Raw genomic sequence first — 26,669 nt, 5'->3', positions numbered from 1 at the left:
CAGGGGTCAGGTGGTAAGACACTTGACTTTTTAGAGCGAAGTGGAGAGGTCACAAAGGAGCTGCACCTAGGATTAGGTCTACAAAGGACATCCAGATAGGAAAGAGTCCTTATCCCTAGAGTACTAAAAGCAAGTAGATTTCACTCAAATACAAGTACTAGATCTGCGAGAATTAAGGAGTTGTGACCTTTTGATCCCAGACTCGCCAGAGGTCTCCCCAGATCGGGACACACTCATGACAGTAGATAGATGAGGCTTTTATGGATGCGATGATACCAAATACATTTTTATTTTATTTTAAGAGCTCATTTAGATGTCCATCCACATTAGTTCGATATCAGATCTCAATGTATGGACTAGCCATGAGTCTCCCAACGGAAGTGTGACAGCTTCATATATTTCTATGAGGCTATGACACTTTGGTTAGGAGAGCCACGGCCAGCCAGTCCATGCATTGAGGTCCGAGATTAGACCGATGTGCATGGATGTCGGAATTAGTCCGAAGAGAGAAAAGGGGACTGATATAAAAAAAATATTTTTCCCAAATTGTATTTTTTATTTTATTTTTTTATTATTAATTATATTATTATTATTGTTTATTATTTTATTTTTCCCAAATTTTCTAACCATATTTTAAAACAGTTTTTTTTTTTTTACATCACCTCCCGGAATAGTATCACTAATGTCTGCCCCCCTGCCGTCTTCTCTTCCCGGCACCGCTCCACCATCTCGATGTAAGTCTATGAGAGTCTCCTTAGATTTTCAGTTAAGCTATATGTGCATGCTGCAGTTTTTTCTGCACACAAACTGCAGCCAAATCTGTACCTTGCCACAGAGAGCTTGGAAGTGTAAAAATCAACCGCTTGTAATGATGGTGCATTTTTGCCTCAATTTTACCACGTTTTTTTTTTTAATCAACTTTTTATTTTTGAAAAAAGATTTTAAACAAGTTTTACAGTAAATCAGAAACAGATAGACATGGAAAGAAGACCTTTCCCAGGTATGCCGTTACATACATTATGCAATACACAGATGTAATATCGGGTAGAAAAAAGGGGGGGAGAATCCCCCAGCACACTTCGGCCTTGGAAAGGGGAAAGAAATCAACACCACTTATTCAGGCTCAAATCTGGAACGTATTTCCAAAATCATCCCACAGAGACCATATCTTTACAAATCCATCCATTGTGTTGTGGAGCTGGGCCGTCAATCTCTCCATATTTCTCACGTCTTTTATCCTAGCATAAAGATCTGAGATTGACGGCGGTGCTACCCTCTTCCAGAATAATGATATTAGACATTTGGCAGCGGTGAGAATATGCAAGAGAAGCTTTAATTCAGATTTGCTTAAAGACGAAGGGAGAGCGTTTAGTAAATATACCACCGGATCCCTACTCAGATTTCTACCTACCAATCTACCCATCAGGGACTCGACCCCCTCCCAAAAACCACCGATAGCTGGGCATGTCCAGAATATATGATATAAAGAAGCTCCCCCATGTCCACATCTCCAACATTCATCTGGATAGGAACGGTTGAACTTATGCAAAAGCTCTGGAGTGTGATACCATGTCATAAGGACTTTGACTTGGTTCTCCTTATAGAGAGTGCTGACTGAGGACCGAAATGTCCTAGTCCATATCACCGACCAGAGTGCTTCTGATATAGGTCGACCGATCCAGCCCTCCCATCTCTTCATATATGTGTGCTTTACTATCTCTAAAGAGTTCCCTCTTGCCAATATGTTGTAGATGGCTGAAATCAAACCCTTAGTTGAAGTGCGCCCCGAGCAGAGGGCCTCAAAAGTTGAGGGACGACATGACGCCATCTGCCCTCTAATGGTCGAGAAGAAATGCGCTATCTGTTGGTATGAGAAATGGAGGTAGAGAGGTAATCTGTACTGGTGTCGTAGGTCTGAGAATGTCTTTAATTTTACGGTGACTGGGTTAACAATGTCACGGAAACAGTACAAGCCCGCCTTTGCCCACTGCCCCATCACCCCCGGGCTCATGCCCTGTGTCAAGTGTGGAGTGAACAGGAAGGGAGTGAGTAGGGAAGACTGCATTGCCAGTTGGAACTTTATCCTGCATTGCCGCCACAGCTCCCTTATAAATGCCATTGGGCCTAAAAGATCTCTCGAATGAGTTTCACTAGGGCGGCCCCAGATTAGAGAGCTTGGGTGGAAAGGTGCCATCCAGAGCTTCTCAATCTCCGTCCATTTATTATATGCTGGCAGGGTTGTCCAAGAGGCCAGAGTACGTAAATGAGAGGCATAATAATAGAGTATAAGATTCGGGCACGACAGACCCCCTCTTGAACGTGGTGCGCACAAGACTGAGTCTGGGATGTGATGCCTCCCCGAGTGCCAGATGAATTGCATAAGCATTGACTGGACTCTTTTCAACACCCCCATAGGGACTCGTACCGGGAGTGTTTCGAACAGGTACAGAAATTTCGGGATTATTGACATTTTAATTGTGGCTATTTTGCCTAGAAAAGAGATCTGCAGGGAAGACCATTTCTTTAGGCTATTTTCAACGTCTCGAATCAAGGGTGGGAAATTTGTCTGATATATTGTTTTGTAGCTGGGGGTTATTTTAACCCCTAAGTATCGTAGAAAGTCCGAACACCAGGAATACTTAAAATTTTGCTTAAGGGACCGCACTTTACCTTCCGGGATGTTAATGGGTAATGCCTCCGTTTTATCTGAGTTAAGTTTATATCCCGAGAACCTAGCATACTGGGCTAAGACTGCATGCAGGTTTGGCAGTGAGACAACAGGGTTAGTCAGGGACAACAAAACATCGTCCGCAAATAAAGCCACCTTAAAGGATTTTTCCCGAACTTTGACCCCCATAATATCTGGGTTAAGCCGAATTTGAGCTGCCAGCGGTTCAATGCTAAGGACATATAAAAGAGGGAACAGTGGGCATCCCTGCCTCGTTCCATTTCTGATAGGGAGGAATTCTGAGTGAGCGTGAGGGAGGCGAATTGTTGCTGCCGGACACGAGTATAAGCCTCTTAATGCAGAGACAAATGGCCCCGACAGTCCGAAATGGCCCAACACAGAAAATATGAAGGACCAGTCCAGCCTGTCAAAGGCCTTCTCCGCATCTAGGCTTAGAAGCAGAGCCTCCACTCCCTCCCTGTTCACCACCTCCACCAAGTCCAGAATCCTACGTGTGTTATCTCCCGCCTGACGGTAGCGAACGAACCCAACCTGGTCTTTATGGACCAAGTATGGGAGCCAATTATTTAGACGTTCAGCTGAGAGTTTAGTAAATATCTTGAGGTCCGAATTTAAGAGGCTAATCGGGCGGTAGCTCGCACACTCCATCGGGTCCTTACCGGCTTTGGGAATAATAGTTATATAGGAATGTAGGAATGTATTTGGAATGTCTACACCCTCCATGAACAGATTGAAGAGGTGTGTTAGGTGAGGAGACAGCTCCTCTACAAAAGTCTTGTAGTATAGGTAAGTGAACCCATCAGGACCCGGGGCTTTATGACCTGGCAGGTCTTTGATCACTTGTTGTATCTCATCTGGGGATATTTTCCGATTGAGTTCTTCCACTGCCTCTTGGGATAACTTTGGGAGGTGACAGGTGGCCAAGTAATCATTCACTATTTTTGCTCTGTCTGGTTGGGACATTGGAAATGGCGAGGGGATAGAGTACAATGATGTGTAGTAAGCTTGAAACAATTGGGCCATTTTTGTGGGGTCATATTGAGGAATACCCAAAGTGTCCTTTATCGCGCAAGGGGCAGTAGCCATCGTTTGGTCTCTAAGCTTTCTGGCTAACATCGTGTGCGGTTTATTCCCATATTCATAATATTTCTGGTGGGAGTACCGGAGAAGTTTTTCTACGTGACCCTGCGTAATCTCTTTTAATTTAGATCTCAGGTCTATCACTTTTTTCAGGCGAATCCTAGAGGGACAGGTACAGAGCTGTTCCTCTGCTGCACGTAGATCCTTTTCATATTGGCGATAGAGCTGTTGAGAATCCTTTTTAATCCTAGAGGAGAGGGCTATGCACTCCCCCCTAATAACTGCCTTGTGGGCTTCCCATATCAGCGGGAAGGATGGAGGTGACTGAGAGTTTTCCGTAAAATAATTCTGTATGGCCCGTCGGAGGGACTCTCTAGAGGAAATGTTAGTTAATAAAGATTCATTAAGTCTCCAGTGGGTTCTCTTTAAAGGGGCAGTTGTCAGGTTCAGAAATATCGATACGGGGGCATGGTCCGACCAGGTGATGCTACCAATCTGTGCCTGCTGAAGTGCTCTAAGTGTGGGGATATTGACAAAGAAGTAGTCTATTCGACTATGTGAGTTGTGCGGATGTGAGAAGAAGGTGTATTGTCTTGCTGTTGGGTTGTCTATTCTCCAGAGGTCATACAATTGGTGTTTACGGATCAGCCTGCGGAAACCAACAGATAATTGTGATGGTCATCTTACGGGATGTGAGAGTGCATGCATTTTATCAGCATTCTCCGAGAACACCATGTTAAAATCCCCTCCTACAATGTGTATGGCCCCACGGTCTGCTGAAAGACGCGCCAAGACAGATGAAACAAATTTAAGCTGATTGACGTTAGGGGCATATAGGTTACAGAAGATTATCCGTTTCCCATTCAAAGTTCCCTTGACAATCAGACAGCGGCCTAACGGATCTGCCTCACACTTGCCCACTTGAAATGGGCAGGTGCGGGAAATCAATATGGCCACCCCCGCTCTCTTCTTTGAGTTAGTGGCTGAAAAGGATTGAGGAAACCAATGGCGGGCAAAGCTAAAAGACCCTTTGTTTGTAAAGTGTGTTTCTTGCAGGAACACTACTGCCGCCCTTGACTTCCGCATCTCCTGGAGGATCAGCCTCCTCTTCACATCAGAATTCAACCCCTTCACATTAAGACTCATAATCTTCGCCATCTCATGACCTCTAGATGTGCTCGTGTGGAGGCTAATATCTGAGACTTTCGTTTAGTGTGCGTGGCAGGTGATCCCCCTGAACCCCTCTGTGATATAGCAGATATAATTTGATAAGTTGCATACCTGTGGATCTTATCAAGACCTAAAATAACAAATTCAAACATAACTATGTTCAACTATAAAAAAAGGAACTTTCAGTTATGAGATAAGTATACGGCAGTCGAAACTAACCGCCCACTATCCCAATACCAGAGCCGACTTATATTTACTCAGAGTAGAGAGTAATACACTGGATATTACCTGCACTATAAACTAGAGTGCGAAAAAATTTAGTACGACTCTGCCAGTGGGTAGGTGGCAAAACTCCACAAGTCTGGCACACTGGCCCCAATCCCCCCCCCCCCCCGGGATCATCTAAAACGGAGAAATCACGAAGACATGGAGAACTATATAGGTAAACCCATTAGGACGAAGTAACTTCTACAGGTAACCATAAGTTTACATGAGAGCTTAGTCAAGTAGGTTCTTCATCCCTCGAACTCTTGGAGCGTCGTTTGCGCGACGTAGTAGCCGGTTGCCAGGTCTGAGGAAGTGGCGGCATCTGCTGGGGCATACTCCAATCTGGCAAATCTGGAAGAGGAAGGTCGAAGGCCCGGCAAAAAGGCTCAAGATCAGCGGGGGCCCGAAGGCAGGCCTGCGTCTCTCCTCGCCGTGCAGTGAGGCTAAACGGAAACCCCCATCTATAGAGAATGTTATTATCCTTCAAAGACGAGAGTAGTGGGCGGAGGGCCTTCCTCTGCTGGAGTATTAACAACGAAAGATCTTGGAATAACTGGATTTTGGTACCTCGGTACATCACTTGTTTTGGCGGTCGTGCTTTAAACATTAATTCTTCTTTAAGTTGAAAGTCAGTGATATGGCAGATAATATCCCTTGGGTTCCCTTTCAGATTTTTAGGGCGTAAAGCCCTATGGGCTCTATCTATGGGAATTGGATGGTCAGAAGGTTGCTGCAGAAGTGAGTTGAATATAGTATGCAAAATTGTTATGACGTCCTCCTTTGCTTGGGACTCGGGTACGCCTCTGACCCTTATATTATGGCGTCTCCCTCTGTTGTCCAGATCCTCAATATGACGCTGCAGCTCCCTTATGAGGTCAGCCTGAGAGGAGGTTTGGGACTGGAGGTGACGGATGGTTGTTCTAGCTTCCGTATGGTCATTTTCCAGCTGGTTTATTCTTTTAGAGATGGAAATGACATCCTGCCGGACTGCTGCTATTTCTGATCTACAGGCATGTTTAACCTCAGAAATGAGTGTTTGAAAGTCCTTCTTGGTAGGGAGCTGTTGGACATGTTCCCACCACTCAGCAGGCAGGCACACAGGTTGTGTGATGGAAAGGCTGGCTCCTGCCCTCTCCTGGGCCCTCTGCCTGGTGTTATCTACCCCTGGATGATCGGAGGGGGACCCGGGGCTCTGAAGTCCTGGGCCCTTTGTTACTTTGTGGGGTCTTTGGGGCCTAGGGATGAGAGTCTCATTATGCAGCATTGGTGGTTCCAGTGGAAAAGACAGGGAGTCACTAGCCGGCACTGTATCACTGTCCCATGGTGGTCTAGGGACTCCAGCACTCTGCATGGCCTCATATGTGCCCCCTAAAGCCTCCTCGCTGCCTCCTGCCATATCCTCCATTCCTTCACATCTTCTGCCCTCCAGTCCCTGCTCCCCTACGCCCCACTCTGTGCCACTCACTGCACGCAGTGTGGCGTCCACGTGGGCCGCGGGGCTCCAGCCGCCGCCACGCTCCAGCACCTCCAGAGGGGGGAGGGGCGGCATTATCTCCACCGTCCTCACTTGGCTCCCAGGGCTCGTTTCTAGGGAGAGCGGCGGTCGCTCACCTGACCTTGGAGATCGGGGATACTCCGGGTCGTCCGGCTCACCGCTTCCACGTTCCTGCTGGGCCCCAGGTAAGTCCCCGCGCGTCTTCCCCGCCGCCGCCATTTTGACCGCGATGGGAGCCTCCATCCCGCCGTCGCTCACTGGATCCCGCTCTGCAATCCCTCTGCCCCCTGCAGCACGTACCGGCAGTCCCCGTACAGTCTCCTCTGCTGCTGCTGTCGGGCGAGGGGAGAGATGCTGAGTCACCTCTCCGGCTCGGGCCTCCTCTTGCTCCTGCTCGCCGGGCTGCTCCCTTGTTAGGTAGGAGTCCAGGGTGAACGCTGCTGGGGTCCCGGGGGGTCTTTAGACATCTTTGGGGGCTTCTTCTTCCCCATTTCGGATCCTCCAAGCTGGTATAAAAGTGCTGTTTATGATCCCGGGCGAAGGAGCTCAGGCCTCAGGCGTCCTGCCTCATGGAGTTCCAGACACGCCCCCTTTTACCACGTTTTTGCCGCGATTATGTTAATGTTTTTTTAAAGGAGAAACAAAATATTATAGGATAGGATAATTGATAGCTAGAATAGACAGAAAAAAATAGATAGAAAGAATAGATAGATAGAAAGAACATATAGAATAGATAGAAAGAAAGAACATATAGAATAGATAGAAAGAAATAGCAGAATAGCTTGATAGAGGAATAGATAGCTTGTCTAGCTGTGTTTTTCAGTTTTGGGGGGGGAAAAAAATGACAGATTCCACCCCCCATTTTTCATATCCAGCACAGGAACAGCAGCAGCTCCGGGCTGCAACCCTCAGCTGTCTGCTGTATCTTGGCTGATTATCAAAAATAGATGGGATTCCACACTTTATAAAAAAAATAAATAAATAAATATTTGATTTATTTAAAAAAAAAAATAAACAAAAAAAAAAAATGATGTGGGGTCCCTCCCATTTTTCTAAAACCAGGCAGGCTACAGCACATAACTGGAGGCTGATATTATTAGGGTAGGAAGGGTCATCGTTATTTGACCCTTTCCAGCCTAGCAATAGCAGCCCACAGCCGCCCCAGAAGTGGTGCATCCACAAGACCAATTCTGGCGCTGGACCCAGCTCTTTCCGTTTCAGTGGTGCAGTGGCAATCGGGGTAATAAGGGGTGTGAGACTGTGACCGGGGTTATCTATGATGGCCGGTATGTCTCGCCCCGGTTGTGCTCACTCCATGATAGAAAGTAGATCCACTCCAGGGTTAATGCTGTTTTTCCCTACAGGGTTAATGCTGTTTCCCTACAGGCTGAAGGAAGGGTTAAATGCAGGTGTGCCGGGTGTGAGGGAGTGATCAGAACTCCCTGAGCTCTCTGCTGGAGAGGCACATGTATATTATTGTGGACTTTTGTTTGGATTAAACCGTGTGCTGTGAACCTTAATGCCTGGATCCCGTGTCTTCTGCTGCGCAGCGACCACGCTACCTCACATATGGTGGAGAATGCGGGCATGCCAGCCCGGTGAGGTGTAGCATCCATCCCTGGTGACCCGGTAGCACATGTCCTGGATTCGAGCGGCTATATTACAGCCCAAACCCGGTGACGCCATGGAGGACATACTAAAGCATTTGGCTCAGGCTAATGCACAGCAACAACAGGCTAATGCACAGCAGCAACAGACCAATGCACACCTGCTCCAATCCTTGAAATCGCAGGAACAAAGACACCAAGAACAGCTGGTTCAGGCCAATGCACGTCAGCAGCAAGCCTTGCAATTGCAGGAACAAAGACATCAAGAACAGATGGTTCTCCTGGCCAAGTCGATCCGTGCCGGACCGGCAGCAACAACCCCGGGACCGGGTGACGACGGCAGCGTCCGGAAAGCGGTGAGACAAGCGTTGCAAAAGATGACCCCGGGGGATGATGTGGAAGCGTTCCTGGCGGTGTTTGAGCGGGTGGCCGAGCGGGAAAAGCTGCCGACCCCCCAGTGGGCTGAGGTATTGTCGCCCTATCTGACGGGGGAACCCCAAAAAGCGTACCTGGACCTCTGTACCGAGGACGCCATTGACTATGTGAACCTGAAAGCCGAAATACTGGCTCGGTTGGGGGTGAATACCTATGTACGGGCTCAGCGGGTAAATCAGTGGTTCTATGAGGAAGCCAAACCCGTACGCTCCCAGGCCTATGACTTGTTGCATCTTGTAAAAAAGTGGTTGCAGCCTGACACTCTGAGCCCGGCGCAAATGGTGGAAAGGGTAGTAGTGGATCGTTTTGTGCGCACTTTACCCGTCACCATTCAACGGTGGGTAGGACAGGGTGACCCGAGTACCCTCGACCAATTAGTGTCCCTGGTAGAGCGGCATGTGGCTACGCAGGACTTGATACGGGACACTGAGACTTTGCGTACCGCCCGTCGGTCCGGCCCCTCCAAGCCTAGGGCCAAGGACCCACCACTGACAACGGTGCAGGAGTCCCCTACCGTCCTGTCTGAGGCCGCGGCCGCCATTCCTGAGGTCCGGAAGGTTCTGTACCCTAAACGACAACCCGTCAAGGGGGTTTCCGTCCCCATTAGATGTTGGCGATGCCAGCGGGTGGGACATATGGAGGCCCAGTGTCGACTCACCACGGAGCCCATGGATTGTGGGGTTACCCGGCGGGGTTCAATGTATACTCAGGTGGTGTGTACCTCTGACCTGGTCTCCCCAGAGACGGAGCCCCACTTGTGCCAAATACAGGTGAATGGATGTCCGGTTACAGGATTGTTGGATTCCGGAAGCTTAGTGACCCTTGTGCGATCCACCTTGAGGGCTAAAGTAAAGGCCACAGGACGTACCGTGGGGGTGGTTTGCATACATGGGGACCGCCGAGACTATCCCACAGGGATTGTCACCATCACAGCACCTTGCGGTCAGGTGCAACATGAGGTGGGACTTCTTAACACTCTTCCCTATGACGTGATCCTAGGAAGGGATCTGCCCTATTTCTGGACTTTATGGAAGGGACCCCCTAAGTCTCCTCAGGTATTGGTCAGTCCGGGACCTGAGCCCTACAATCCTGAATCCGGGACACCTGCCGTAGGGGTCCCCATGATAGGGACAGAATGTGAACCCGATAGGTCGCCCCTAGAAGTATTGGCAGGAGAGGCTGAGACGGTCGAACCCATCCCGGAGTTGGAGGCGTCCCCGGATACGTTTGGGACTGCCCAACTCCAGGACCCTACATTAATACATGCCCGGAGTCGGGTGACAGTAATTGACGGGGTGGCACAGCTGCCCGGTGCCCAGGTAAGGTACCCCCATTTCGCTCTTAAGCAGGATTTACTCTACCGGGTAGATGAAATACGGGGCGTGGGGGTAGAGCAGTTGGTGGTGCCCCAGCCGCATCGCCGGCGGGTCCTCGACTTGGCTCATAAACACCTGATGAGTGGCCACCTAGGGGTCAAGAAAACGCAGGAGCGAATATTGCAAAGGTTCTATTGGCCCGGAGTCTTTGGGGAGGTAAAACGGTTCTGCGAAACCTGCCCGGAGTGTCAGCTTACCGCACCCCTGACCCATTTTCGCAGTCCGTTGGTACCGTTACCCATTATAGAAGTCCCTTTTGAACGGATAGGGATAGATCTGGTGGGGCCCCTCGTAAAGTCCGCTCGAGGGCACCAACACATCCTAGTGATCGTTGACTATGCCACCCGGTATCCCGAGGCGATACCTCTCAGACATACTGCAGCAAAGCTTATAGCTCGGGAGTTGTTTGCTGTGTTCTGCCGTGTGGGATTGCCCAAGGAGATCCTTACGGATCAGGGGACCCCATTCATGTCTAAAGTGACCAAAGAGCTATGCCGGCTACTCCAGATCAAGCAGTTGCGTACGTCTGTGTATCATCCTCAAACGGACGGTTTAGTCGAGCGTTTCAATAAAACCCTGAAAACCATGCTCAAAAGGGTGATCTCAAAAGACGGGAAAGACTGGGATATGATGCTTCCCTATTTGATGTTTGCCATCCGTGAGGTGCCACAGGCATCCACGGGGTTTTCGCCTTTTGAATTGTTATACGGGCGACATCCCCGGGGATTGTTGGACCTGGCAAAGGAAACATGGGAGCAAGAGCCCACCCCCCATAAAAGTGTGATTGAACACATTTTGGGTATGCAGAACCGCATAAGCGCGGTCATGCCAATTGTGAAGGAGCATTTACAGGAGGCTCAGGCCGCGCAAAGCGGCCGCTACAATAGACAAGCCACCGTGCGGACCTTTAAACCCGGGGATCGGGTGTTGGTATTAATCCCCACAGCGGAGAGTAAATTCCTGGCTCAGTGGCACGGCCCCTACGAGATAAAGGAAAGAGTCGGGGTGGTCAACTATAAAGTATTGCAGCCCGGTAGGCGGAAACCTGAACAAATATACCATGTCAACCTATTAAAACCTTGGCAGGAACGGGAAAGCCTGATGGCTGTTTTTTCCCCATCTCCCTCCTCTTCGGGTCGTTCACATCCGGCTCCAGCGACCTCTGGAGAGGACGAACCGGAAGTAAGGATTGGAGAAGCCCTCACCAAGACTCAGAGGCGAGAGGCCAGACGGTTGGTTCAGCAGAACCCCGATGTCTTCTCCGAGCTGCCCGGTAGGACCAGTCTGATACGACATGATATTGTCACCGAGCCCCACCTGAAGGTACGCCTGAAGTCATACCGGGTACCGGAGGCTCGACGACAAGCCATATCGGAGGAAGTAAAGACAATGTTACGCCTGGGGGTCATCGAAAAATCCCGGAGTGAATGGGCTAGTCCGATTGTCCTAATACCAAAACCCGATGGCTCCTTAAGGTTCTGCAATGACTTTAGGAGATTGAACGAAATATCAAAGTTCGATCTCTACCCCATGCCCCGGGTGGATGAGCTGATTGATAGGCTGGGACAGGCGCGATATTTTACCACGCTCGACCTGACCAAGGGGTACTGGCAGGTGCCACTGACGGAGTCCGCCAAGGAGAAAACAGCTTTTGTTACGCCGGAGGGTCTCTTCCACTATGTTGTCTTGCCTTTTGGGTTGCATGGCGCTCCGGCCACGTTCCAGAGGTTGATGGACTTAGTGCTGGAACCCCACCAGGCGTATGCATCAGCGTACCTTGACGACATCATTATTTACAGCTCCGATTGGCAGACCCACTTGGAACAGGTACAAGCGGCGGTGGACGCGCTTCGAACAGCCGGATTGACAGCCAATCCCAAGAAATGTGCGTTGGGACTCACAGAAGCCCGCTACTTGGGCTACGTGATAGGCCAAGGAGTGATTAAGCCCCAAATTAACAAGGTTGAGGCGATCCAGAAGTGGCCTAGACCCCTGACCACGAAGCAGGTTAGGGCTTTCCTGGGTATCGTGGGGTACTACAGGAGGTTTGTAAAGGATTTTGCGGGACTATCAGCCCCCTTGACGGACCTTCTCAAAGGCAAGAAGTCCGTCATGGTGCGCTGGACTCCGCAGGCCGAGGACTCCTTCCGGGCCCTGAAGGGGGTCCTGTGCGGACAGCCCGTTCTTGTACACCCTGATTTCCGGAAGGAGTTCATAGTGCAGACTGACGTCTCAGAGGTCGGCCTGGGGGCAGTGCTGTCTCAGGTGGTTCAGGGGGAGGAACACCCCGTCACCTTCTTAAGTAGGAAGCTCACCCCTCCCGAGCGGAATTACAGCGTAGTGGAGAAGGAGTGCCTGGCGATCAAGTGGGCCTTGGAGTCCCTACGCTATTACCTGCTGGGACGGCAGTTTCGCTTGGTGACGGATCACTCTCCACTGGTCTGGATGAGGTCCGCCAAGGAACGGAATGCCCGGGTTACCCGGTGGTTCCTTTCTCTGCAGAACTTCCGGTTTACGGTTGAACACCGGGCCGGTAGGTTGCAGGGCAACGCCGATGCCTTGTCCCGCGGCCCGTGTTTGATGGCGGGAGTTCAACCCCGCTCGCTTGAACTGAGGGGGGGGGTATGTGAGACTGTGACCGGGGTTATCTATGATGGCCGGTATGTCTCGCCCCGGTTGTGCTCACTCCATGATAGAAAGTAGATCCACTCCAGGGTTAATGCTGTTTTTCCCTACAGGGTTAATGCTGTTTCCCTACAGGCTGAAGGAAGGGTTAAATGCAGGTGTGCCGGGTGTGAGGGAGTGATCAGAACTCCCTGAGCTCTCTGCTGGAGAGGCACATGTATATTATTGTGGACTTTTGTTTGGATTAAACCGTGTGCTGTGAACCTTAATGCCTGGATCCCGTGTCTTCTGCTGCGCAGCGACCACGCTACCTCACAGGGGTTAATGGCAACCCACAGCTTCCACTAAGTCCTAGATTAGTGATGGCAGCTGCCTATGAGACCCAGCCCTATCACTAGTCTGTAAGTGAAAGTAAATAAACACAAACCCCCAAAAATCCTTTATTTGGAATAAAAAACAAAAAGCACCCTTTTTCACCACTTTATTAACTCCCAAACACCGTTGCAGGTCCGAAGTAATCCACACGAAGTCCCACGGCGATTCACCTCTGCTACATCCCTGTCCTGTCACAGCGAGCCTCATAGAGCATGACTGCCAGCTGTGAGTGCAGACAGAGCCGCTCGATCAGAATGAACTCGGGTGAACCCCTGATGCCACACCTGCGGGCTACGTAGTACGGCGTGTGTCGTGGCAGTGACATTACGCATTAACCGCTGTGAGGTTCAGGCTGTGACTTAAGTGAGCCGTGCTATCAGTGGTGATATCACCCAGGTGAGTCCTCCACCGGCGGCTCACTTCAGTCGCGGCCTGGAGGACTCCAGCTGTGACCGCAAATCACCCAAGTGATGTCAACGCTGATCACGCAGCTCACTTCAGTCATTCGGGTGATTTGGTGTGACGGGTGGAGGACTCCAGCTGTGGCCGCGGCTAACCTGAGTGGCATCCCCGCTGATCGCGTAGCTCACTTCAGTTGCTGCGTGGAGCTCACAGCGGACAGTCATTTTCTATGGTGGTCGCTGTGAGGGTCAGATGTAGCAGTACTGTAAGCATGGCGGGACCTCGTGTGGATTACGTCAGACCTGCAGGGGTATTATTGGGGTTAATAAAGTGGTGAAAGAGGGTGTTTTTTTGCCTTTTATTTCAAATAAAGAAGTTTTGGGGTGTTTGTGTTTATTTACTTTCCTAGATTAATGATGGGGTGTCTCAGACGCCTGCCATGACTACTCTAGGACTTAGTGGCGCTGTGGGCTGCCATTAACTCCTCCTCATTACCTTGATTGCCACTGCACCCGGGTATTCGGGAAGAGCTTGGAAAAGTGGCGGGACTCACATCTAATGGATGCGGCATTTGTGGGCAGCTGCTGGCTGATATTTTTAGGCTGTGGAAAGCCTAATAATCATAGACCTCCCCAGTCTGAAAATACCAACCCCCAGCTGTGGGGCTTTATCTTGGCTGGGTATCACATTTTTTTTTTAATTATTTATTTTTCTGTACGTTATAAACCCTCCCACTGGCACTTGTGATTGGTTGCAGTCAGACAGCTGTCAGTGTGGGGGCGTGTCTGACTGCAACCAATCAGAGACGCCCATGAGTGGAGGAAGCAGTGAATATGTATCAGCCTAATGAGCAGCCGGCTCGGGAAGAACAAAGGGCTTCCGTGGATACAGTGTGACAGCCGCCCCAGTGATCAGTGAGTATGTAGCACTTGGAGAGAGAGAGACCGACATGTCAAAATCACTCCAGCATTGATTTTGTCATTCTGGAACTAAGTTGGTGAGCTGCGTTTTTGGTGACAATACCGTGGGTAAAACGTATGCAAAATGCAAACAATTTGTAACCGTGCGTTTTACCATCTGTTTTTCAACACCTGATTGATTTCAATGGGTGACAAAAGTTGACAAAAATGCATGAAGAATGAATATGCTGCTTCTTTTTTTGTCACAAAATGTCAAAAAAACTGCTGACAAACTGCAAGTGCGCACAAAAAAGTAGGATTTTTGTGTACTCACCGTAAAATCTCTTTCTCTGAGTCTTCATTGGGGGACACAGGACCATGGGGTTATGCTGCTGTCACTAGGAGGCTGACACTAAGTAAACATAAAAAAGTTAGCTCCTCCCTAGCAGCATACACCCCGAGCCGGAGGCGGGCTCAGATCAGTTGGTGCACAAGCAGTAGGAGGAGTACCAGAATCACCATACATAAACACAAGTTGTAACTAAAACAATGCAGCCGTGCAAACAAGAGGTCTATGAACATAAGACCACTGAAAAAATAGCAGGCAAATGCAATTGAATCAACCAAAAAACCAAGCAGGGTGGGTGCTGTGTCCCCCAATGAAGACTCAGAGAAAGAGATTTTACGGTGAGTACACAAAAATCCTACTTTCTCTATCGTTTCATTGGGGGACACAGGACCATGGGACGTCCAAAAGCAGTCCCTGGGTGGGAATACCGAAAAACCCGCAGAGGCAGACAACAACAACCTCCCTCGGCGGGCTTGCACTATAATTGAATGCTGCCACCCTATTACAGGTGCGCAACTGCTGCCTGCAAGACCTTTCTCCCAAAAATAGCATCTGCCGATGCTTGGGTGTGAACGTGGTAGAACCTAGTAAAGGTGTGCAGGTTAGACCAGGTGGCGGCCTTGCAGACCTGGTCGGCCGACGCCTGATGCCTAATCGCCCAAGAGGCGCCCACTGCGCGGGTAGAGTGCGCCTTTACCCCCCGCGGCGGAGACTTGTCCCGAATCCGGTAGGCCTCTGATATGGCGGAACGGACCCATCTGGCAATTGTGGCCTTGGATGCCGATTCACCCTTCTTGGGACCAGAAGGGAGAACAAACAGACCATCTGACTTACGGAACGGCGCGGTCCTGGAGACATAAATTCTAAGTGCACGCACTAGGTCCAGGGTGTGCAAGGACCTCTCCAAGCTGTGAGAGGGGCCAGGACAGAAGGATGGAAGGATGATTTCCTCGTTAAGATGGAACGGGGAGACCACCTTTGGGAGAAAAGCGGGATCTGGACGGAGAACCGCTTTGTCCTGGTGAAAAATCAAAAAGGGGGAACGACAAGAGAGAGCTGCCAGCTCTGACGTCCTGCGAATAGAAGTGATGGCAACAAGAAACACCACCTTCCAAGACAGGTGAGACAGGGAAGATTCTCGCAAGGGCTCGAATGGGGAGCCCTGAAGTGACCCTAGGACTAGATTAAGGTCCCACGGTTCTAGAGGCCGACGGTACGGCGGTGCCAGGTGGGCTACTCCCTGGATGAAGGTCTTAACCTGTGAACGAGCGGCCAGTGGCTTCTGAAACAGGATTGATAACGCCGATATCTGGCCCTTTAGTGTTGCGAGCGAGAGACCCGCATCTAGGCCTGACTGCAAGAATGCCAACAGGGAAGGAAGGGAGAAGGCGAGAGGAGAAGAAATATTCTGCTCTTCACACCACCTGAAGAAAACTTTCCACGTGCGGTGGTAAATCTTTGATGAAGATGGCTTCCTGGCCCTAATCATTGTCTGAATCACTCTTGAGGAAAAACCAGCCTTAGCTAGAACCCAGGATTCAATGGCCAGGCCGTCAAATTTAGGACCTGTGAGTTCTGATGGAAGAGAGGCCCCTGCTGCAGGAGATCTGGACGGTCTGGAAGGCGCCACGGAGCGTCTGCGAGGAGCTGAGTTAGTTCCGCGAACCATGCTCGCCTGGGCCAGTCCGGAGCCACTAGGATGACCGGTATCCCTTCCACCTTGATCTTCTTGAGGACCCTCGGAATTAGAGGGAGCGGAGGGAAGATGTACGGGAGACTGAACTGGCTCCATGACAGGGTGAGGGCGTCGACTCCTAAAGCCAAGCGGTCGCGGCACCGCGCTACAAAGTGCGGAACTTGACGGTTGAACCGGGAGGCCATTAGGTCCACGTCCGGAACTCCCCATCTGTCGCAGATCTGGTTGAAGACTTCCCGGTTGAGGGACCATTCTCCGGAGGCGAGGCCTTCCCTGCTGAGGAAGTCCGCCGCCCAATTGTCCACGCCTGGGATGTGTACCGCTGAGATCAGGGAGTGATGACACTCGGCCCAGTGCAATATCTTCTTGACTTCTCGCATCGCCCCGACACTTCTTGTGCCGCCTTGGTGGTTGATGTACGCCACCGCCGTCGCATTGTCCGACTGGATCCTGACCGGGCAACCCTGTACTAGGTGCCGAAACTGCTGCAAGGCTAGCCGGATGGCTCTTATCTCCAAAATGTTGATCTGGAGACAACTCTCTCTCGGTGACCATCGGCCCTGCGCTGTGTGATGTCGAAACACTGCTCCCCAGCCCTGGAGACTGGCGTCGGTGGTCACTATCTTCCAGTGGAGCGGGAGGAAAGACCTCCCTGATGCGAGGTTGCGCTGATTGAGCCACCAACGGAGGGAGTTGCGGGTCTCCGGCGAAAGATGAAACCTGCGGTCCAGAGAAAAGGGAGATCTGTCCCACTTCTTCAGCAAGGCCAGCTGGAGTGGCCGGAGATGGAACTGTGCAAAGGGTACCGCTTCCATCGCCGCCACCATACGACCGAGGACTCGCATGCCGAACCTGATGGACACTTGGCGCTGACGCCGAAGAGCGCGGAGTCCTCGTTGTAGGGAGGAGATCTTCTCCTGTGTGAGGAAAACTCGCCCTTGGATGGTATCGAATACCATGCCTAAAAAGGTGATCCGACGGGCCGGGATCAGAGAGGACTTCTTCCGATTTATCAGCCACCCTAACCGTGAAAGGGTGTCGATCGTGACCTGAACCCCGAGACGACAGTCCTCGAAAGAAGAGCCCTTTATCAACATATCGTCCAAGTACGGGATGACCATGACACCCCTGGCATGCAGGACGGACATGGCAGCAGCCATGATCTTCGTAAAGACCCTGGGTGCGGATGCGAGGCCGAAGGGAAGAGCTGTGAACTGGAAGTGATCTTCCGCTATCGCAAAACGGAGGAACTGTTGGTGAGAGGTGGCTATCGGGACGTGAAGATAGGCGTCTTGAATATCCAGCGATGCCAGGAATTCGCCTACCTCCATGGACGCGATGACGGACCGGAGTGACTCCATTCGAAACGGCCGAGGTCTCACCGACCTGTTCAGAAGCTTTAGGTCGAGGACGGGACGGACAGAGCCGTCCTTTTTGGGGACCACGAAAAGGTTGGAATAGAACCCCTTGAAACGCTCTGCGGGAGGGACTGGTACCACGACTCCGGTTCGGAGGAGGGAGTCTATGGAGTGAAAGAACGCGCGAGCCCGCGCGGTAGACTCGGGAGGGCGAGATAGGAAAAAACGTCTCGGTGGCTTTGCCTCGAATTCTATTTTGTAGCCTGATGTGATGATCTCTCTGACCCAGGCATCGGCGGTCAGGGGGATCCACACATGCTGAAAACGAGACAGGCGCCCTCCCACAAGTCTGGCGCTGTTGCGCGCCGACCGCGAGTCACTTGGAGGAACGACGGCGGTAACCAGAAGAGGATCTCGTGGACTGGCGGGGGCGTGAACGCCAGGCGGGATTGGTCTTGAATGACGGGGTCTTCCTGTCTCTCGGAGGAGAGCGGCTTTTCCGCGGCTGGGGATTGGAGCTGAAGCTGCGAAAGGACCGGAAACGAGCGGTGGAGCGCCGATTCTGGAAGCGCTTGGGGCGCAATTGGGGGAGAGATGTACTCTTTCCTCCCGTTGCATCGGAGATCAGCTGGTCCAGCCTATCTCCGAAGAGACGCTCCCCTAGGAAGGGCAGGGAAGTTAGTGACTTCTTAGAGGCCGCATCCGCGTTCCAGGAGCGGAGCCAAAGGGCTCGACGGATGGCCACATTGTTGCTGGCGGCCTGGGTCGCGCAACTTGCAGACGCCAGGGCTGCATTGAGCAAGTACTCACCCGCGAGGGAAATCTGCGAGGCGATGGGAACCAGGTCCGGATTGGTAGGAATGGCGCGGAGAACGCCGCGTAGCGTGTCCGCCCAGGACATCAGGGCCTTCGCCACCCAAACCGAGGCGAAGGCCGGAGAGAGGGATGAGCCCGCTGCCTCGAAGGCGGAACGGGCCAACCTGTCAATAGTACGGTCCGTAGGATCTTTGAGAGACGTACCGTTAGTGAGTGGAAGGACTGTGTGAGAAGACAGGCGGGAGACTGGGGGGTCAACCACAGGGGAACCTGCCCAATCCTTTCGAAGACCCTCAGGAAAGGGATAATGCAAATCGATGGACTTACCGCTGGTAAATACCCTGTCCGGCTGTTGCCTGTGGCTGCGCAGTAACTCAGCGAATTCTGGATGTCCGCTGAATGTGTTCTGGGCCCGCTTCACCCGCTTAAAGGAGACCTGGGTGCTCTGGGAGGAGACTGGGTCCACCTGTACCTTCAAGGTCTGGTTTACTGCTTCTATCAGGCTATTTACCATGTGCCGAATATCGGCCGCCTGCTCTGAGTCCTGTAGGGGTACCGCATCGGAATCATCCTCGGAGCAGTCAGAAGCCTCCCTGGAGGACTGACGGTCTGGACCTGGGGATGAAGGTGAAACCTGGGAAGAGTCTGAGGACGAGACCCGGCGGGTCCGTTTCTGAGCAGCAGAGGAGGACCCTGCAACGGGGCTCACCTGCTCCGGGGGCAATTGCGCCGGGTCTGCGGGAATCTGGGCGAGCGTCGGCAGCAGGCGTAGAGCTTGCGCGATGGTCCGAGAAGCCTCAGAGAGGGAATCTACGGACTGGGACAGGGACGCTAGCCAGTCGGGGGGGGGCGGGACGCAGGGCCCTGCAGCATATGGCGCTGTGGCGTCTGCGGTATCAGAAGCGTCGGCCGCGGAGTCCTGCGGAGGCTGCGCGTCTGTAGAACAGACGGAGCATAGTGGGGCGTCCTGACCCTGGGAAAATTTGGAGCTGCAGGAGGAGCATGCAAAAAATAGTGCAAAGGGGGCCTGCTTGGATTGGGTGGGCTTAGCCTTAGGCATGGTGCACACAGGTACTCTCCCTGGTGGCTGCTAGGAAGGAGACAGGAGAGGGTTAACTCGTCCCTAAACTCAGAGAATGCTACCTAGTGAGGGCTACTCCTTAGGAGCAGAGCTTACCCAGGTCCTGCGTGCTGCCCACCAGTCCAGAAGTGGAGTCCAGGAATGAGCTGGCCAGAAAACTCAGAACGCCGGCGTGCTGCAGCCTCAGGGGACCAGAGGCAGGCTAAAATGGAGAGGGGACGCTGGAGGAGGCTGGGGGAGGAGCAGGATTCCGGCGCGAAAAGTCTGGAGGATTCACAGCCCCCACCATCTGCCAGGAGGCAGAGCAGTGGGAGGTACAGAGGGAGACGACCGGCGGCCAATAGCATGCAGCGGGGGCGTGGCTAGGACGCAGGAGCGACTAGGCCGAAGCCGGGGACTAAATTTATGGAGGGGGCCGGGGGAAAGAGCAGGGAAGTCGGATCCTACCTGCAATCGGCGGCGCCGGCTCAGCGATGGATGCGGTGCAGGCAGGGCTCCCTGGCCCTGCCTGTGAACAGCGCTGCTCGTCCAGGAAGGCTCCGGGGGAGAGCGTGCTGAAGGCAGGGTAGTAGGCATCATGATGGGGGTAGACAGCCCCCTATCAGGAGAAGGCAGCGTGACAGGGCCCCATCTATCACAAACGCTGCTGAGGTTCCATCCCTGCTGTATTCCCCTGTACGCCCTTTGGGGTGATACCTCAGGGCGAATCAGGGGTGCCCACAAAACAACCTGCCCACACGCGCACCCCCGGGAGTGGTACCACGGGGACGGGCGGGGGAGAGGGCCCCGAAGTCTCAAGCCCCTGCGACCCTGGGGAGCGGTACCCACGGGGCTGCGGAGAATGAGTGAAGCGAATACCTGCAGAGAAGAAGACGACAGGTATGAGAGCGATGAGCGGCGCCGAAATAAAATAAAAAAGCGCAAAAACATACATGGCTGAGGGGGGCCGAGACGGCCCACATCAGCCTCCTACGACACTAAGCTAAAAACTGATCTGAGCCCGCCTCCGGCTCGGGGTGTATGCTGCTAGGGAGGAGCTAACTTTTTTATGTTTACTTAGTGTCAGCCTCCTAGTGACAGCAGCATAACCCATGGTCCTGTGTCCCCCAATGAAACGATAGAGAAATCTGACTTCTCATAGACTTTGCTGGGTAGTCAAAAGTGAGAAAGTTCAGACAACAAAACTGCACCAAAAAACGAGACAAAAACTGTAGCATGTGCATATAGCCTAATACTATGCCTGACAAAGAGCCCTGTGTAGTCTTGAAAGCTTGCTATTTGGTAACATCTTTTCAGTTAGCTATTAAAAAGGTATTAACCACTGTGGACTATTTACTGGCTAAAAGATAGACAGTACTGTATGTCTCCTGACACCTAGTGGCAAATTTAAAAATTACAATATATCACATTGTACTGTATCACCAACAAGAGCTGCATCTGGATTACATTCTGGCTCGTGACTGCTCTACACAACAATGGCTTCTTTTTCTTATATACTGTACAATGCTATGAAAAAGTATTCATACCCCGTAAATTTTTCCACACTTTTTCACATTACACCCACAACCTTATAGGGAACCAATCACCAAGATTTTCCTATATAACCTAAAGCCAGTGCTATACTGGCACTATCAGGCTGAGTCTATACATACCTGTAGTGGGCAGCTCGGATGTATAGGTTTTGAAATCCAAGAAAGTAAAGTTTCTAAAATCAGCAGCTTCTTGAGTGACAGCAGCTGAGGAGCAGATAATATCTGGGGAGGAAATTCATAGTTATCCCCTTCCCCTGTTAGAATTAGCATAAGTATTATGGTTAAGTCTAGAATGTACGAGCTCCTGACAGGTTGGTGGGCGAGGCTGGCTTGGTTGGTGGGCGTGACCGGGTTGGTGGGCGTGGCGATGTTTCTTTTATTTCACTATAATCATGCAAGGGGGGCTTTGCCGCCCCCTGCACCCTTCCATCTGAGGGTCTTATCCCAAGACCCCCACTTCTATTATAATCAACTCTATGCCCACGTGAACTTAGAAAAACAATGTTTATTCCATCTGGAAACATCGGGGCTGGAAACATCGGGCTGCATTTTGAACACCCCCCATCACATGACAAGTTACGTCACAACTGCCAGGAGCCCGTACATTCTAGCATCTACTTATATTACAATTGATTTAATATTTGACTTATAGGACCTGTGTGAGGTCATACCCATGTGACCAGAAGGGGCGGGGCCTCAGCCAACAATGCTGATACCAGGAAGCAACATTTTTCTGTTGGCTGAGGCCCCGCCCCTTCTAGTCCCATGGTATGACCTCAGCACAGGTCCTGCAAGCCAAATATTAAATCGATTGTATAATAATTATGCAAATACCATACTATGAAGAAAAAGACATGGATCGCACATCCCAAAAATACAATGATCTAAAGCCGCTAGGCAAAAAATTAAATAGAACATGAGGATCTTTTGTTACCATTCTGATCAGATTGTATTAAGCCCACTGCCACGTCACGGCAAACCTCTTGAGTGGGTCCCTAACCTGACCTTTTTGTGTGGCACCGTGCACTGACCACCGCCGCAGCGACAAAGCGCCAGCAGGGCGGGCGACCTGGTGCCTCACAGCACCCATGCTGCAAGGCAAAGCCCCCAAGGCTCCAGGCCGCGCCGCCCCACCGACACCACACCACCACAACAGCAGCCACCACACAGCACCAGCACACAGTGAGAGGAGCTGTGCACTCACCTCCCACTGGCTCCCATATGTGAACTGGGAGCAAAAAGAAGGCTGACCCCTCTTGCAGTCTCCTGCTAATTAAAATCACCTGTGCCAAATGGGGAGAGTGCAGATCCAAGCAAAAAAAGAGGGGGATAGACTGATATAAATACCATACTATGAAGAAAAAGACATGGATCGCACATCCCAAAAATACAATGATCTAAAGCCAGTTATATAACAGTCTATCCCCCTCTGTTTTTTGCTTGGATCTGCACTCCCCCCATTTGGCACAGGTGTTTTTAATCAGCGGGAGACTGCAAGAGGGGTCAGCCTTTTTTGCTCCCAGTTTACACATGAGCCGGTGGGAGGTGAGTGCGCAGCTTCTCTCACTGTGTGTTGGTGCTGTGCAGTGGCCGCTGTTGTGGTGATGTCGTGACAGTGGGGCAGTGTGGCCTGGAGCCTTGGGGGCTTTGCCTTGCAGCATGGGTGCTGTGAGGCGCCAGGTCGCCTGCCTTGCTGGTGCTTTGTCGCTGTGGCAGTGGTTGGTGCATAGTGCCGCACCATAAAGGCTTTAGATTAGGGACCCACTCAAGAGGTTCGCCGTGACGTGGCAGTGGGCTTAATACAGTCTGATCAGAATGGTAACTAAGAACCTCATGTTCTATTTAAATTTTTGCCTAGCGGCTTTTAGATCAATGTATTTTTGGGATGTGCGATCCATGTCTTTTTCTCCATGGCTTGTTATACTTATGCAAATTCTAACAAGGGGAGGGGATAACTATGAATACCCCCCCACCCCAGATATTATCTGATCCTCAGCTGCTGTCACTCAAGTAGCTGATGATTTTATAAACTTTACTTTCTTGGATTTCAAAACCTAAACATCCGAGCTGACCACTACAGGTATGTATAGACTCAGCCTGATAGCGCAAGTATAGCTCTGGCTTTAGGTTATTAACGAAAATCTTGGTAATTGATTCCCTTTAACCCCTTAACGACTCATGACGTACTGGCTATGTCATGGATCGTGTGAGGTTAATACCCGCCCCCTGCAGTTTTCAACAGCTGACATGTGTGCCTGCTAGTCGCGAGTGGAATCGCTTCCACCTGCCACCATTAACCCCTTACATCTCGCTGCCAAAATCTGGCAGCGAGATGTATATGCGCACCGCCATTACAGTGACTTACCCCGCCCCTATCGGAAGTCACGTGACAGGATCACGTGACTTCCGGTGGTTGCCATGGTAGCACAGGGTCATGTGATGACGCCTGTAGCTAACATGAGTCACTTGTTCTGAATGCCGGAATACAGCCGGCATTGAAAGTAAACCAGCATATCTGCAGTTCTCAGCTCTGTAGCTGTGATCTGCAGATAGGGCAAAGCGATCGGATTGCTGATCACTAGAGCCCCCTAGGGGGGACTATTAAAATAAAAAAAAAGTTAAAAAAAGTTTTAAAAAATTAAAAAAAATAAAAAAAAACTAAAAGTTTAAATCACCCCCTTTTCACCCCATTGAAAATTTGGTATTGCCACGTTCAGAAATGCCCGATCTATCAAAATATAAAATCAGTTAATCTGATTGGTAAATGGCGTAGCGTCAAAAAATTACAAACGCCAAAATTACGTTTTTTGGTTGCCGCATATTTTGCGCAAAATGCAATAACAGGTGATCAAAATGTAGCATCTGCGCAAAAATGGTACCATTAGAAACGTCAGCTCGAGACGCAAAAAATAAGCCGTCACTGAGCCATAGATCCAGAAAAATAAGAACGCTACGGGTTTTGGAAAATGGCGCAAAAAATGCGCCACTTTTTTTTTACAAGCTTGTGAATTTTTTTTACCCCCTTAAATACAAGTAAACCTTTTCATGTTTGGTGTCTATGAACTCGCACCGACCTCAGGCATCACATTGACACATCAGTTTTACCATATAGTGAACATGGTGAATAAAATATCCCAAAAACTATTGTGCCATCACACTTTTTTTGGAATTTTTCTGCACTTGGAATTTTCTTGCCGTTTTCCAGTACACTATATGGTAAAACTTATGGTTTCATTTAAAATTACAACTCGTCCCACGGAAAACAAGCCCTCATATGGCAAGATTGACGGAAAAATAAAAAGTTACGGTTCTCGGAAGAAAGAGAAGAAAAAAACAAAATGGAAAAACGCAAAATGCCCGGGGGCTGAAGGGGTTAAATGTATTTTATTGTAAATTTATCTGATATAGTAATTCTGACCAGTGTCACATTGACAGGTTATAACTAACACTTCAAGTGGACCCCTCCCACTGCTCAAAACCACATCCAAGAAGTTTATTAATAAGGATGATCGAAAATACCTCAAATATTCGGCTTCGCAAATATTTGCCGAATAGGTCGCCACTATTTGACTATTCGCGAATATTCGATGCGCAATGTAAGTCCATGGGAAACCAGAATAACAACTATTCAGAACTATTCGGGCTTCCCATAGACTTACATTGCGCATCGAATATTTGCATAGTGGCAAACTATTCGTCGAATATTCGAGAAGCTGAATATTTGAGGTATTTGATCATCCCTATTTATTAACCCTTTAGGTGCTTCACAGGAACCAAAGCAATGTGGAAGGAAAAAATGAAAATTTTACTTTTGCCCACAAAAATGTTACTTTAGCCATAAAATTTAGGGTAATAATAGAAAATGCACCTTACAATTTGTTGTGTAATTTCTCCCGAGTACGCCGATACCAAATATGTGGTGGATATGTACTGTTTGGACGCACGGCGGGGCTCAGAAGAGAAGGCGCGCCATTTAAATTTTTTAAAGCAAAATTAGCTGGAATAATTAGCTAACGCCATGTCACGTTCGGAAAGCCCCTGAGGTGCCTAAACAATGGAGCTTCCCCACAAGTGACTTCATTTTGGAAACTAGAGCCCTCAAGTAATTTATCTAGATGTTTGGGGAGCACCTTGAACCCTAGGGGGCTTCACAGAAGTTTATAATAGTCATGAAAATAAAAGTACATACATTTTTACTACAAAATTGTTACTTCAACCAGATAGATTTCTTTAACAATGATGTGAGGAAAAACTGCACCATAAAAGTTATTTTGCAATTTCTGCTGAGTACATAGATACCTCATATGTGGTGGAAATCAACTGTTTGGATGTACGACAGGGCTCGGAAGGGTAGCAGCGCCATTTGACTGCAAAATTGACTGGAAACATTAGCAGACGCCATGTGGCATTTGTAGAGCTCCTGATGTGCCTAAACAGTGGAGCTCCCTCACAAATGACCCCATTTTGGACACTAGACCCCCTCAAGGAATTTATCTAGATGGCTGGTAAATTCCTGGAACCCCTGAGGGCTTCACAGAATTTTATAACGTTGAGCTGTAAAAATGAAAAAATACATTTTTAACCTCAAAAATGTTGCATTAACACCCCATTTTTCAAATTCACTAGGGTAACAGGAGATAATGAACCATACAGTTTGTTGTGCAAATTCTCTTGAGTAAACCAGTACCCCATATGTGGTCAAAAACTACTTTTGAGTCACAGTACAAAGTGAAGAAGGGAAGGAGCACCATATTGGAGAGCAGATTTACTTGAAATGGTTTGCGGGTGCCATGTCATATTGGCAGAGCCCATGAGGTGCCAGAACAGAAGAAACCCCCATGAGTGACTCCATTTTACAAACAGCACCCCTCAATAAATTCAGCCATAGATGCAGTGAGCATATTGACACTACAGGTGTGTCACAAAATTGGGCGGTGAACAAAAAATAATTACATTTTTACCACTAAAATGTTGTTTTAACCCCAGATTTCCAATTTTCACAAGGGAAATAAATAAAAAAGGCTCCATAATGTGTCACACAATTTCTCCTGAACGTGGCAATACCCCACATGTGACTGTACAGTTCTGTTTGACCGCACCACAGGACTCGAGAGGGAAGAAGCGCCATTTGATTTTTAGAGCACAGATTTTGTTAGAATAGTTTGCGGACTCAATTTGCAGTGTCCCTAAGTACCATAACAAATGAAATCTCCTCAAGTGACCAAATTTTGGAAACTACACCCCTCTGGGAATTCATCTATGAGTGTAGTGATAATTTAGTCTCTGGAAAACACCCATGGTGTTAAATACAGTGAATGTTGCACAATTAAAAAGTGCAAATAAGTCCTTGTTGTGCCCAGTACATTTTAGTGCCCATCTCGTGCTTCTGTAAATCTGCACATTGCACATTTAAGCGG

Source organism: Anomaloglossus baeobatrachus, chromosome 4 (genome assembly GCF_048569485.1).
Source record: "Anomaloglossus baeobatrachus isolate aAnoBae1 chromosome 4, aAnoBae1.hap1, whole genome shotgun sequence".
Lineage (NCBI taxonomy): Eukaryota > Metazoa > Chordata > Amphibia > Anura > Aromobatidae > Anomaloglossus > Anomaloglossus baeobatrachus.
Note: the sequence above shows the minus strand (reverse complement) of the source record.